Genomic DNA, 12,032 nt, shown 5'->3' with positions numbered 1-12,032 from the left:
AGGAGAATAATAATTGGAAGTGTTGTCTCTCATAACTCTGTTCCAGCATGTTACTCTCGAGGTGTTATACTCTCAACATTAGTTAGTGGGTAATTGGCAGAAACATATGCTGGTGATTGCTGGTGGGAGAGTAATTATGAGATCATAGCAGCAAAGACATACATACTACATGTTTAATTAGATGCACTGTAGGGTAATGCTGTGTGTGATAAAATACTGTTTGTCCAAACTCTTCGATATCCTCTCAGGATATGTTAATCATCTTCCATCATGCAAAGTAAGAAGTGGACGCAGCTAGTCTGGCTATCACCAGACCAAGCTCAATATTTTTATTAGTCTGGTGAGTCTGTCTGTTACCCACACTAATCGGCTGAAGGAGATAGGGTCTTACGTTTCTTCATTCAGATCCATTTGTGATCCATTCTGAATAAACAAACTCGGAATTATAGTTGAGAACGTCAGTTATAACGGCCCACGTATTAAAAAATTGTCGTGTTTAAAACGGGCTCGGGCTCATAATTACAGTTAATGTGTCGGGCCGGGCCGTGCTCGGACAAAACGTGCGCAGGCTCGGATAGGGTCGGGTTTGATTTTATGGGCCAGATCTTAGCTCACCTTCCAGCACACCTTCCAGCCCTTCTGTGTTTACAAAATATAAAAAATCACAACCTGTACCAGATTTCTTTAAACCAAGGTTGCAAGTGTTCATTTTATTTTTAGAAGTGGTTAACAGCCCTCCTTTGAAACACTGAACAGTTACTGGTTCTGTCCCGTATCTCTGCCGGCCTAATTCCACCTTTACCCAGTGAGGATGCCCTTAATGAGTGCGTCTGAGTAGGCCACTGGAGCTAAAGAAAGAAATAAATATTGTCTTTGTGATTTCTCATCTCACACAGCCATTATCTGTTTCATATCACCCGAGTTTACTCATTGATATTAAACAGTGGATTATTGGTCCAAATCATAGAATGTAGGTCCAAATATGGTGGCTCAGTCAATTCAGTGAAAGCTGCTCACAGAGTGCATACACACACACAACAAAAAAAAACACCTTGCAGTTTTATGCCTCCTCCAATCATCAGTCAAGTTGCAGTTTACGTCATAATATATGTAGTGTAGACTTTAAAGGAATTTAATAAGATGTATTAAGAGTATTTTTTGGTGAAACATGGATGCTTCACACACATCTTCAATCCAGCAGCACATAATATCTATACAATCCCCACAGTTGAAAGGTGGGCACCCAATATTAGTGTCACCAATTCAGTATCTAACCAAATGTGAAATATGGTTATAATTTCCCCTTCTGTTCCTGTAGGGAACCACCGAAGTGGGAGAAGTTACATAGTGTTGCTTTAAGGTGTTGAACAATGGCCAGCAAAGCATTTTTTGCAGAACACAATGTCACAGTTAAGTAGTTATTTGACCTTTTGGGTACAACATTTCATCGCTTCTTCATTCTTTCATATTTGTGTCAAATGTTGTCATAATTACAACATGAATTATTACGTTAGGGCCACAAATGTGTTACGTGAGGTTGCAGTGACCTAGCCCTTTGACCCCCAAATTCATTGGTTTCACAGTTCATCCTTGATTCCAATATATGTTTGTGCCAAATTTGAAGACATTGTCTCCAGGTGTTCCTAAGATATCATGTTCACTAGAATGGGATGATGGACTTGAGGTGTACTCTAATGATCTCGACCTTTGGCCACCAAACCCAGCCACAGCTGTCACCGCCGCAGAGGCATAAAATCAAGAAAAAAAACTATTTCCTACTTCGGTGGCCATAACCCATCAGCAGTAGTGTCTTTTTCTGATGTGACCTTCAGTTCAGACTACAGCTGTGTTTCCTGGAGACTTGAGGTTATCAACAGTATTCTCATGATTTGCAGTGAAAGTGCTTTACTCTGCAGGTGTGTCACTTCAGTGTTGAATGGGCCATTTTGTGCTTTATTTTTCCTCAACATACTCTGCCTCAGCATGTAAACTTGAATACAGGTGTCTTTGCTCTCTTCATTATGCAGAAGGCTGCCTGTCTGAGTAGGTCCCACAGAAGAGTCAGAATATGCAAAGGCTGTTTTGTGCCTTTTCCGAGTCATCAAAACCATAAACTTTATGCTACATAAACTAAAAGCATTTCATCATGCAGTCTTCAGGATGCACATTTAATGCAATTCATACAAACATCAGCATGCTTTCTTCAGTATGTTTACATGCAAACTAATGTCACAGCTGTGCCTCCTTTTCATGTTTTGAATGGATACAATGTAACATTAAAAGAAAAACTGGCAATTCATCTCCCTACATGCATGATTTTAACATTATCCACGTTTTATCATCAGTGTGCGCAGGCATGTATTAGACTCCTCAACATCCCTGCCACTCTGTCATTCCTGCATCGACTGAGTTACCTCAGCTGTGGAGGATTAACCCACTTTAGTTTCACCCTGCCTGCTGCATTCGCCACGCTGCTTGATATGGCTTCTCCATCTGATCACCAGTAATTGAAAAGAATAATCAGTTTATCATCCAAATTACAGGTGTCAGACCTCTCACTTCATATCGGTGTTTAAATCACCATTATAATACTGTATATAATATAATTACTTCATTCAGGACACAATGGAAGGTCCATAATACAGTAAAAAAATAGACAATATCTGCAAAAATATAGCAATAAATATATAGTACAATAAATAAATATAAATTAAAAAAACATGCTCAGCAAACTTGTAAACTTACCTGTATACAAACACTAGCGCCAATGTCTCTACAGTCTAGATGTGAACCTGACAGAGCTAAGATCAGTAGGTGAACACAGATTGTCAGTCCGTCCCTGCTGTCATCCTGCACGAAAAAACAAAAACGAAAGGAGAAAGAGTTCCACCTTGACGAACTCCGTTGCCAACATAAAATGTTTCTGATACAGAACCCCCCCATTTCACCTACATAGACTGATGAGCATACCAGTAGACTAGGATTATTATAATTACTTTCAGACTCCTCTATGTTGCAACTCAAGACATTATTTTTCATGATTTATGCGATCAAAAGCCTAAGAGGCATCTATAAAACACTTGAAAATTTTTGAATTCTGGCTATTATAATGATCTTAATTGTCCTTAGGCGGAGTCCCATAAACTAAGAATCCTGTCATACAAATAGCAAGCAGAGGAATAAGTTTCTTGCTAGTATATTTGAGATGTTTTTTAATCAGCGCCACACGCTTTATTGCCATCTAACCCCAATACTGCAGATTGCACCTCTTCTGAATTAATAACCACATTTTCATTAGTATCAATATTTTCCACCTCAAAACTATTCCTCCCAAACAGTTCAACAACTCATAATAATGTTGCCGCGACATCTGGCAGATTACATCTGAGCCACTGAATCCCTCAATATTTGAGGGTAAAGATATTTTACAACTGTTCATGGCTCTAACTTCCTTCCATAAGTCATTATAACTTCTATTTAGCATCTTACATACCAGAGAGTCAGACCTTATTGAGTTCTCATTCCTTTAATAAATCTAAATGCATATTTAAAATGGGCATGTGTATGTTTTTTTCTGTTCAAATAATGGACCCTGTCTATCTCTACCACACTCTATCCAGGCTTTAAATGCACTCCAAGCATTGGCATGAAGCTCTGCCACATGCTCGTTCCAGCCAGGCTTGATATTATATGCCTTACGCAGAAATTTCTGCACATCTTCTATGGTTCATTTAGACCACCCTGTGTTAATGTTATTAGCCACCGTAGATAAAATTGGTAGCTTCTCAACATTCACAGACAGAGAAAATGGTTTATGATCAGCAATGGCAAAATCATAATGAATCTCCATGGCATCCAAAGAGGCAGGAATGTCAATTGTACATATACATTGATCTAACCACAAGGTAGTATGCCATGCCTCACTGATGTAAGTATAACTATTGTAAGGCAAAAGCACCTTGCTTGAAGGTATTACACCATCATCAGAGAAAAAAATGCATTAGGTGATTAGCATTATTATAATGTGTCATTATTTTTGCTTTCCCTGTCTGTTCCCCACGTCCTGAAAATATCCAGGATTCTTGTATGTTCGTAAACATAATGACTTGATTTATTTGCTGGAACACGATACAATCTTTTACTTGCAAAGTTACAAAGTAACATAGACCTGTTGCATCCCATCCTCCCACACCTGCGTCTTGAGGCACTTTGCTGTTTGCGTGGTATATTCATCTTCTGATCCACTTTTGCAGACTGACCTTAGAGTTGATCATTTGAACCCCTGTCACCCAGAAGGGTGGTTAGGGGATATTCTAGATACTTTGAATTTCAAGTTTGTGGTGGCTGTAGCTTCAAGACCTTTGTTGACATTTGCATTTAATAAAACAGTGATTTGGCTAAAGGGCCCTTCAACTAGCGGTTCCATTAGAATGCTGCTATGCCCCTGAAGCAGCTGCTTTCTCCTTCAGTCTCAGTGGTGTTAATATACCACAAGGTAAATATTGGGTTGAATATTGACACAGTAAATTGGTCTGGGAGTTTGGTTATGTGTTTAAGTACAAGTGAGCATCTGAAGCCCTCTTCACACAGGGAATGTTGCGCTGTTATTCTGTCTCGCCGTTCTGTATACGGACACGGAATGGGGGGGACAGAGTTGTTTCGTCGTTAAAACGGAAGCAAAGGTAGTAATAGAGCTCAATCAACATCTGTGTAAAAGGGACAGCAGGGACTACACTCACACACACACACACACACACAAACACACACACTCACACTAGACTGCTACGCTGTTGTGTTACACGTCATGCCTCTTTTGTTCCCGAAATTTTGACATGCTATCTAAAATCACACACTGGGGCAGCATTTTTGCCACCGTTATTTGATTCAGTGTTAAACAAGCAAAGCTTTACGGCAGTATTGGGGAATCTCTGTGTGAAAGAGGCTTAAAGTGATGGTTCGGAGTAATTCACCCTAGGGTCCTTTGCACCATGACCTCGAGCCAAACACCCCTCCAGAAGCTTTTTTCACCTGGGTCGAACATTGGGAGAGTTAGCTAGAGTAGCGTTATCAGCTGAATAGCTTAGCGCAGGGGCTAATGTACCCACGTTTGTATCTCATAAATGACCCCACTAATAATGCCCGAAATGATACCAAAAGTCTACAAGTAGTACAAATATGTTATGCTCTCATAAAACGATGGATTGGAAAGTTTGTAAGTACACCAGAAGTTTATGTAAATAACACTTGCCTGCTGGCTTCTGCTCTCTGCTGTTGTTGTTGCTGCTGTAAGACGAGTGCTTAGGGCCGTCTACAAATTACAACACCAAAAAGAGATGCAACAAAAATATTTATTAATTTAACTTTTTTTTTTAAGTAAGTGCTGTAGTATAACTAGCAGGAGACAAGTAATAATTGAGGTAAGTTTGGAGACATTACCTTATTTAATCATTGAATTAATAAATATTTTTGTTGTAACTCTTTTCGGTGTAGTAATTTGTAGACGGCCCTAAGCACTCGTCTAACTGCAGGTAGCAGCCGGTAGCAGCAGCAGCAACAGAGAGCTGAAGAGAGCAGGCAAGTGTTCATAAACTTCTGGTGTACTTACAAACTTTCCAATCCATCGTTTTATGAGAGCATAACTTATTTGTACTACTTGTAGACGTTTGGTATCATTTCGGGCATTATTAGTGGGGTAACTTACAAGATACAAATGTGGGTCCATTAGCCCCTGCGCTAAGCTGATAACGCTACTCTAGCTAACTCTCCCAATGTTAGACCCAGGTGAAAAAAGCTTCTGGGGGGGTGTTTGGCTTGAGGTCATGGTGCAAAGGACCCTAGGGTGAATTACTCCGAACCATCACTTTAAGAGTGCTGGAGACAGGTGAGGAGAGCCTTTCATTTATTCTTCTTTACAGTTGACCAGGCTAAATGGAAAGTGATGTGTAGAGATACAAAGTTTCCCATTTTAATTTGCTCTGATAGCAAGAAAAACTTTCTTTAAAAGTTGTTTGTGTTTCTCCCAAATATAATTATCCTCTGTCATGTGAGTAATGCAAAAATGAGCTAATTTGCTTTTGGATTCAAACTTAATTTTTTAATGGAGTGATAGCTCAGGCACTGTGTTAAAGTGATGGTTCGGAGTAATTTCACCCTAGGGTCCTTTGCACCATGACCTCGAGCCAAACACCCCCCCAGAAGCTTTTTTCACCTGGGTCGAACATTGGGAGCGTTAGCGTAGCGTTATCATCTGAATAGCTTAGCGCAGAGGCTAATGGATCCGAAGTGTCTCTTAACATTACCCCACTAATAATGCCCGAAATGATACAAAACGTCTACAGTAGTACAAATAGGTTATGCACTCATAAAACGCGATGGATTGTAAAATTTGTGTGCACAACAGAAGTTTATGTAAATAACACTTTGCTGGCTTCTGCTCTCTGCTGCTGCTGCTGCTGCTGTTACTACCGGGCAGTAAGAGTGCTTAGGGACATCTACAAATTACAACACCGAAAGAGATGCAACAAAAATATTTATTAATTTAATGATTAAATAAGGTAATGTCTCCAAAATTTACCTCAATTATTACTTGTCTCCTGCTGGTTATACTACAGCACTTACTTTAAAAATAAGTTAAATTAAAAATATTTTTGTTGCATCTCTTTTGGTCGTTGTAATTTGTAGATGTCCCTAAGCACTCGTCTTACAGCAGCAACAACAACAGCAGAGAGCAGAAGCCAGCAGGCAAGTGTTATGTACATAACCTTCTGGTGTACTTACAAACTTTACAATCCATCGTTTTAGGAGTGCATAACCTATATATACTAGTGTAGACCTTTGGTATCATTTTGGGCATTATTAGTGGGGTAATGTTAAGAGACACTTCGGATCCATTAGCCTCTGCGCTAAGCTATTCAGCGGCTAACGCTACTCTACGCTAACTCTCCCAATGTTAGACCCAGGTGAAAAAAGCTTCTGGGGGGGTGTTTGGCTCGAGGTCATGGTGCAAAGGACCCTAGGGTGAAATTACTCCGAACCATCACTTTAACTACCGTACCCCTTTATCACTTCACACTGCGTGGTGTGATGTGAGTCAGTGTGTGACTAAATGACTCACAGTCCAACAGCCCAATAAAATTCATGAACCTTGTCCTTGTTACGGAATTATCTCTTTAAATGTTTGACACAAATACAGACAATTCACCCAGTGTAGCCTCAACTGAAACAATACTGACTTTGTGTGAATGTACAGTAAAATATAAGATTCATCATGGCACTACTAAAATTTGCCACAGATCAAAGGAGCTACACGTTGGGATCTACTCAAAAGGAAGGTGATGAAACAATTATGTGCCGTAACCCTGGTTCTGTTAGCAAAGCTAGAGCCCTTAAAAGCTTCTGGTGTTGCACCATTTAATGGCTGTTTATGCTGGTTGGAGAAACAGTCAACCTTTGTGGCCAGATTAAGATTGTCATCTAGCTATCTAGCTTAAAAAAGGAGCCATTCAAAACTCTAAGAATTTTGTATATTGTCCTAAAAAGAAATGAAAGCTACAATAACGAATTTCGTATGAAAAGTGACTTCCCTAATAGATACCCCCTCCCTACAAAAAAATCAGATTATATGGACACAATGTCTGAATGATGAATTAATGAAGTGAAAAGTATTTGGCAATTCAATCTGATTATCAGGGTATTAAACAGCCTCTACTACTCTACTCACTGGAGCAGTCTTATTTCCCTACTTACAATCTCTCGTTGCTTGCTTGCACCAAGTCAACAACGTCTTGAACGACAAGGTGACAAGGTGAGAGGGCTCTATAAGCAAGCGGTTTCACACAGACTTCACCCTCTAATGTGCTCTATAAGCTCCAAGGGGGGCTGAAAGCCAGATACATGGACCCGCTGCTGTACTGCCAACACAACATAATTGAACATGTATGCGTCAGTCACCATGGCAACAGGCCAGGTCTATTCGAGGACCCAACAACCCGTGGTGGGAAGGCAGGACCCGCTGCTCCAGCTCATGCCTGACTGACCTTGTACAGTACAAGGAAGCCAACTTAGTCAGGCAGCAATACGTCGCCTCTCACCACTGTGGTGGTAGAAGGAGGGGGTTGTCACGCTAATGAGCCAGTCATGCTAATGAGCATGCTGCTAGTGGCAAACAACACGTCTGCTCTTATTGTACAGCACTCAAGACCTCCGGGCAGCTGCAAATCCAAGTCTGTAGGTTCAAACACACAGACAGCAACCCTATGTAACCAAATCTACCTCACACAGTGAATCGCGTAGAAAAATCAGCCCAGTATCCCAAAGGATTATGTCAATATTTGACAGAAATGCTTCAGTGCCAGTGCAGAAAGTAGTGCCCCATTTATGCAGCTGTGTGAAAAGTAGTGGTTTGTTCATTTGTACAATCAGGGGTCTGCATACTCAGATGAGTTTTACACTCCAGAAAATACAATGCACATTTACTACAGCAAGAGGAAGTTTGTTGAAATTGACTGAACAAGAAAATGTCAAAAAAAAGAAAATGTTGTATGACCACAGTAGGACCAAAGGCAGGTAATGTCTGCATGGACCTGAGTGGACATGGGCAGATGATTAAATTTATGTCACGCAGACCCAACCCTTGTACGCAGATGTGGCAAGCATGAATTGAGCTTAACGGTGTGGAGGTTGGGGTGGTATGGATGGGTGTACTACTGACTTTCATGGAGGGTACTGGCATTCATGTCCTATTGCATATCTACAATTAAAGTTTGTCTATATACTGTATCAACCATACAATTAACCAAGTGTTTTAGAACCCGAACCATACATTAACCATATGTTATTATATAACCATAATTTGTCCCTAACCTAACTATACCATAGTCGCCATGCATATATAGAAAGAAGTCATTTTAAAAACAGTGACGCTGGTTGTAAAAAGCAACAAAAAAAAAGTCATACTGGGATCCAAATCCACATACATACTGTATACATACACATATACTATTAATATAACAAAGCTAGGACAGACCTCACCTCACCCTTTGACCATCAGCTGATGGAGGGGAATAGCTGAGCTAAGCTGCAGAAATTTAGCTCTGACCTGGAAGGATCGATACAAAACATCCAACAGGCAATAACACCTTTAAAGTCAAGGTCAAGATGAAGACCTACTATAATGACAGTATCTACCCATGGGGCCATGAACACTGTGGAGTGTAGTCAAAATAAAATGTGCCACCCTCTGTTTAGGAAGAAGCTTTGCCATGAGCCCCATTGTTATAACATATGAGCAGCTGCTGTGAGCATCTCAGAAGGCCTGTGTGGCTCCACTTAGTATGCCGCGTGCACCTGAAACAGCGATGCAATTTCTCCTCTCTCTTTGTAGTGTAGTTTCAGGGGGAAAACATTCAGGTGAGCCGACACCTGATGTTTTCAGGCATAGAGCTGATTGAACAAGACAGTCAGTCAATCCTATTTTTCTCACAGTACTGTGGACAATCTATTCTGCATTATAAAGGGAAGATTGAGAATAGTTTCTCCAGGTCAGCCACACGTCTCAAAGGGACCCGCTTGTCAAGGTCAGGCTCATGAAGCCCATTTGAGGACCAAACTTGTGTGAAATTGACAGAAATGGACAGTGAAATAGACAGTGCGATAGGAATTGACTCTGCTGTTTGTCAATCAAACAAAAGTGTCAGTTTTTTAAATCCCTATCAGCTATTAACTGGGGAAAAACATTCACTTTCTAATGGTTTTCCACAAAAAAATCTAAATGCATTTATATGTCTAGGGACTCAAGTTTAATAGATGAGCTCAATTATCTTTCATGTATTAATGTGTCACTGAAACACTGAAGAACTCAAATAAAAATGACTGTCACAAAACAATTCGTCAAGAAAAGAGAAATTAATCGACAAAGTTCAAAGGCCCTGAACACCCACACAGGTGTTTCCAGTTAACCTGGCTGATTAGTAGCCTTGTGAGTCCGTCCTGATCTCGCGAGCTCCAGTTTTCCACCCGCAGATCAGTCTGGCATCTTGAGATAGAGAAAATTTGGAGCCGTTCGTCAAACGACCGACCAATCAGCGTTTGTTTTGAGGCGGGTGTAGGTGTGACGCAAGGAGAAGCGATTGTTCAGTCTAAACAACATGGCGGCTTGCACGGATGAGATGAGCGTAGCTATCGCGCAAGTTTTATCCGAATTAGAAAGTATTCCTTCATTGAAAGAAGAGCAAAAAACGGCACTGGAGGCTTTTCCTCTGAGGAAAAGATGTTTTTGCTCTTCTCCCAACTGGTTTTGGCAAGAGTTTGATCTGATTGGTTGATTTGGCCAACATAGGTGGTGATAGACAAATGGTTTATCCAATCAGCTAACCAGTATATTCGCCCCTTCCCAAAAGTTCTCCAACGGAAAGTTCCCAGATGGATATGCCGAGCAAATGCGAAGCAATCCATCTGGCAGAGTCATGTTAGCTGATTAGCCCTCTTCCCAGGACTGTGTGGGTGTGTTTAGACTGATCGATTGACATCTTCCTGAGTGTCTTGTTAGCTTTGTTGCTCCTGTTAAGGGCAGGACAGATGACAGCTTTATCATTCTTATTGGTAGAAAATATTGTGATCTAATAAATTCCCATCCAAGCTCCGGCCCATTTCAACCTGAGCAGAGTCTAATCAGCCAGATTAACTGAAATCACATGTGATGGTGTTCAGAGGTTTTAAGACAGCATGTAAACAGACAAGCAGCAGCTTCCCCCAGAAACTCACAAGCTGTTGTCTCTATTACTTTTTGTGCAATACAATGCCTCTGACAGTGCGTGGAGAAATCAAACAATCAGTATGGGCCAGCAGATGGATCATTTTAAGTCGCTCCAAAGTTACTCTGGGTTACTTATTTCACAAGTTCTCTGAGGTTGCAAGGAAACGTGCGGCATTCATGTCGGTGAAGAATATTCTGCATGAGCACCCTTCAATCAAATTCTGACTTTTCCTCCCGGCTGAACTGAAAATAACGATGCCTTCAGGTGAGGTTTGCAAATTAAGTGATCCGGATGCAGCAAGGGCTTTCATCAACATTGCAGTGCATAAACTAGCAGAGTAGTATAAGATTGCGGTACTTTTACTGTGAAAATCCATACCTTTGTGTAGGCTACTTTTCAGGGGCTGTCTTGTGAGGGTCATAAGTGGCACATCACAAGTGTCAGTCAGTTCGCCTAATCATTTTTTTTTTTGTGTAGCCCTCAATTATTCAAGCTCTGCGAGCATTCTTTATTTTTTATGTTTATTATTGCTAATGTGAATTAAAAATACTGTGCTTTTTGTAACCTTTACATTTGATACATTTATAGTAGGGCTGTCAATCGATTAAAAAAAATTAACTAATTAATCGCACAATTTGCTGTAGTTAATCGCGATTAATCGCGTTTTTAAATTGAGACTGAAGCTTGTAGTAATGGATATTTAAATGCTAAATCACTTAACTTTGCAAATATGAATAGAAAACAAACAAGGAAAGGTTCTGCTAAGTTCAGAATGTTTAATATCTTTCAGAACAACAGCAGCAACAATTTGGCTTATTTAGTCCTGCTGAAGGCTGCTGATACGGCTAGAAACTGTCCGACTTGAGAGCAGATTTTTGTCACCACCCCAATATTAGCCACATACCTAATATACCATATTCTGAATAATATACAAATGTGGTGTATGTATATATATATATATATATATATATATATATATATATATATATATATATATATATATATATATATAGAGAGAGAGAGAGAGAGAGAGAGAGAGAGAATATAAATTACAATCTAGGCAGTACTTAATATCATAAATATTATAATATACATAGTGTTTAATCTGAATGACTAAGCAAAGCACATATATCTAAACACAGAAATGCACATCAATATCAATGTTAAACATTAAACCAGTAACCCAAAACCACAAAGGTGTATGTTGGCCTAAAGTGAAAACAGTGAGTGTAGTTTTAGATAGCGACGCTGTGCACAGCAATCCATTACCAATGTAAA

The 12,032-nt window shown here is 40.0% G+C and overlaps 1 protein-coding gene across 7 annotated transcripts in view; it reads left to right on the top strand.

Annotated features, from left to right (window-relative positions):
- The window catches only part of slc2a9l2 (solute carrier family 2 member 9, like 2), a 100,023-nt gene extending 97,728 nt beyond the window's left edge, over positions 1 to 2,295 (top strand). For all 7 annotated transcript variants that reach the window (XM_039797560.1, XM_039797555.1, XM_039797561.1 and 4 more), the window contains exon 13: positions 1 to 2,295. This exon is cut by the window's left edge and continues 1,282 nt beyond it. The gene's annotated coding sequence lies outside the window, so the exon portion shown is untranslated.
- The last annotated feature ends 9,737 nt before the right edge of the window (positions 2,296 to 12,032 follow it).

This window comes from Perca fluviatilis, chromosome 4, assembly GCF_010015445.1.
Source record: "Perca fluviatilis chromosome 4, GENO_Pfluv_1.0, whole genome shotgun sequence".
NCBI classification, from domain to species: domain Eukaryota; kingdom Metazoa; phylum Chordata; class Actinopteri; order Perciformes; family Percidae; genus Perca; species Perca fluviatilis.
This window is presented reverse-complemented; position numbering and strand designations above follow the sequence as displayed.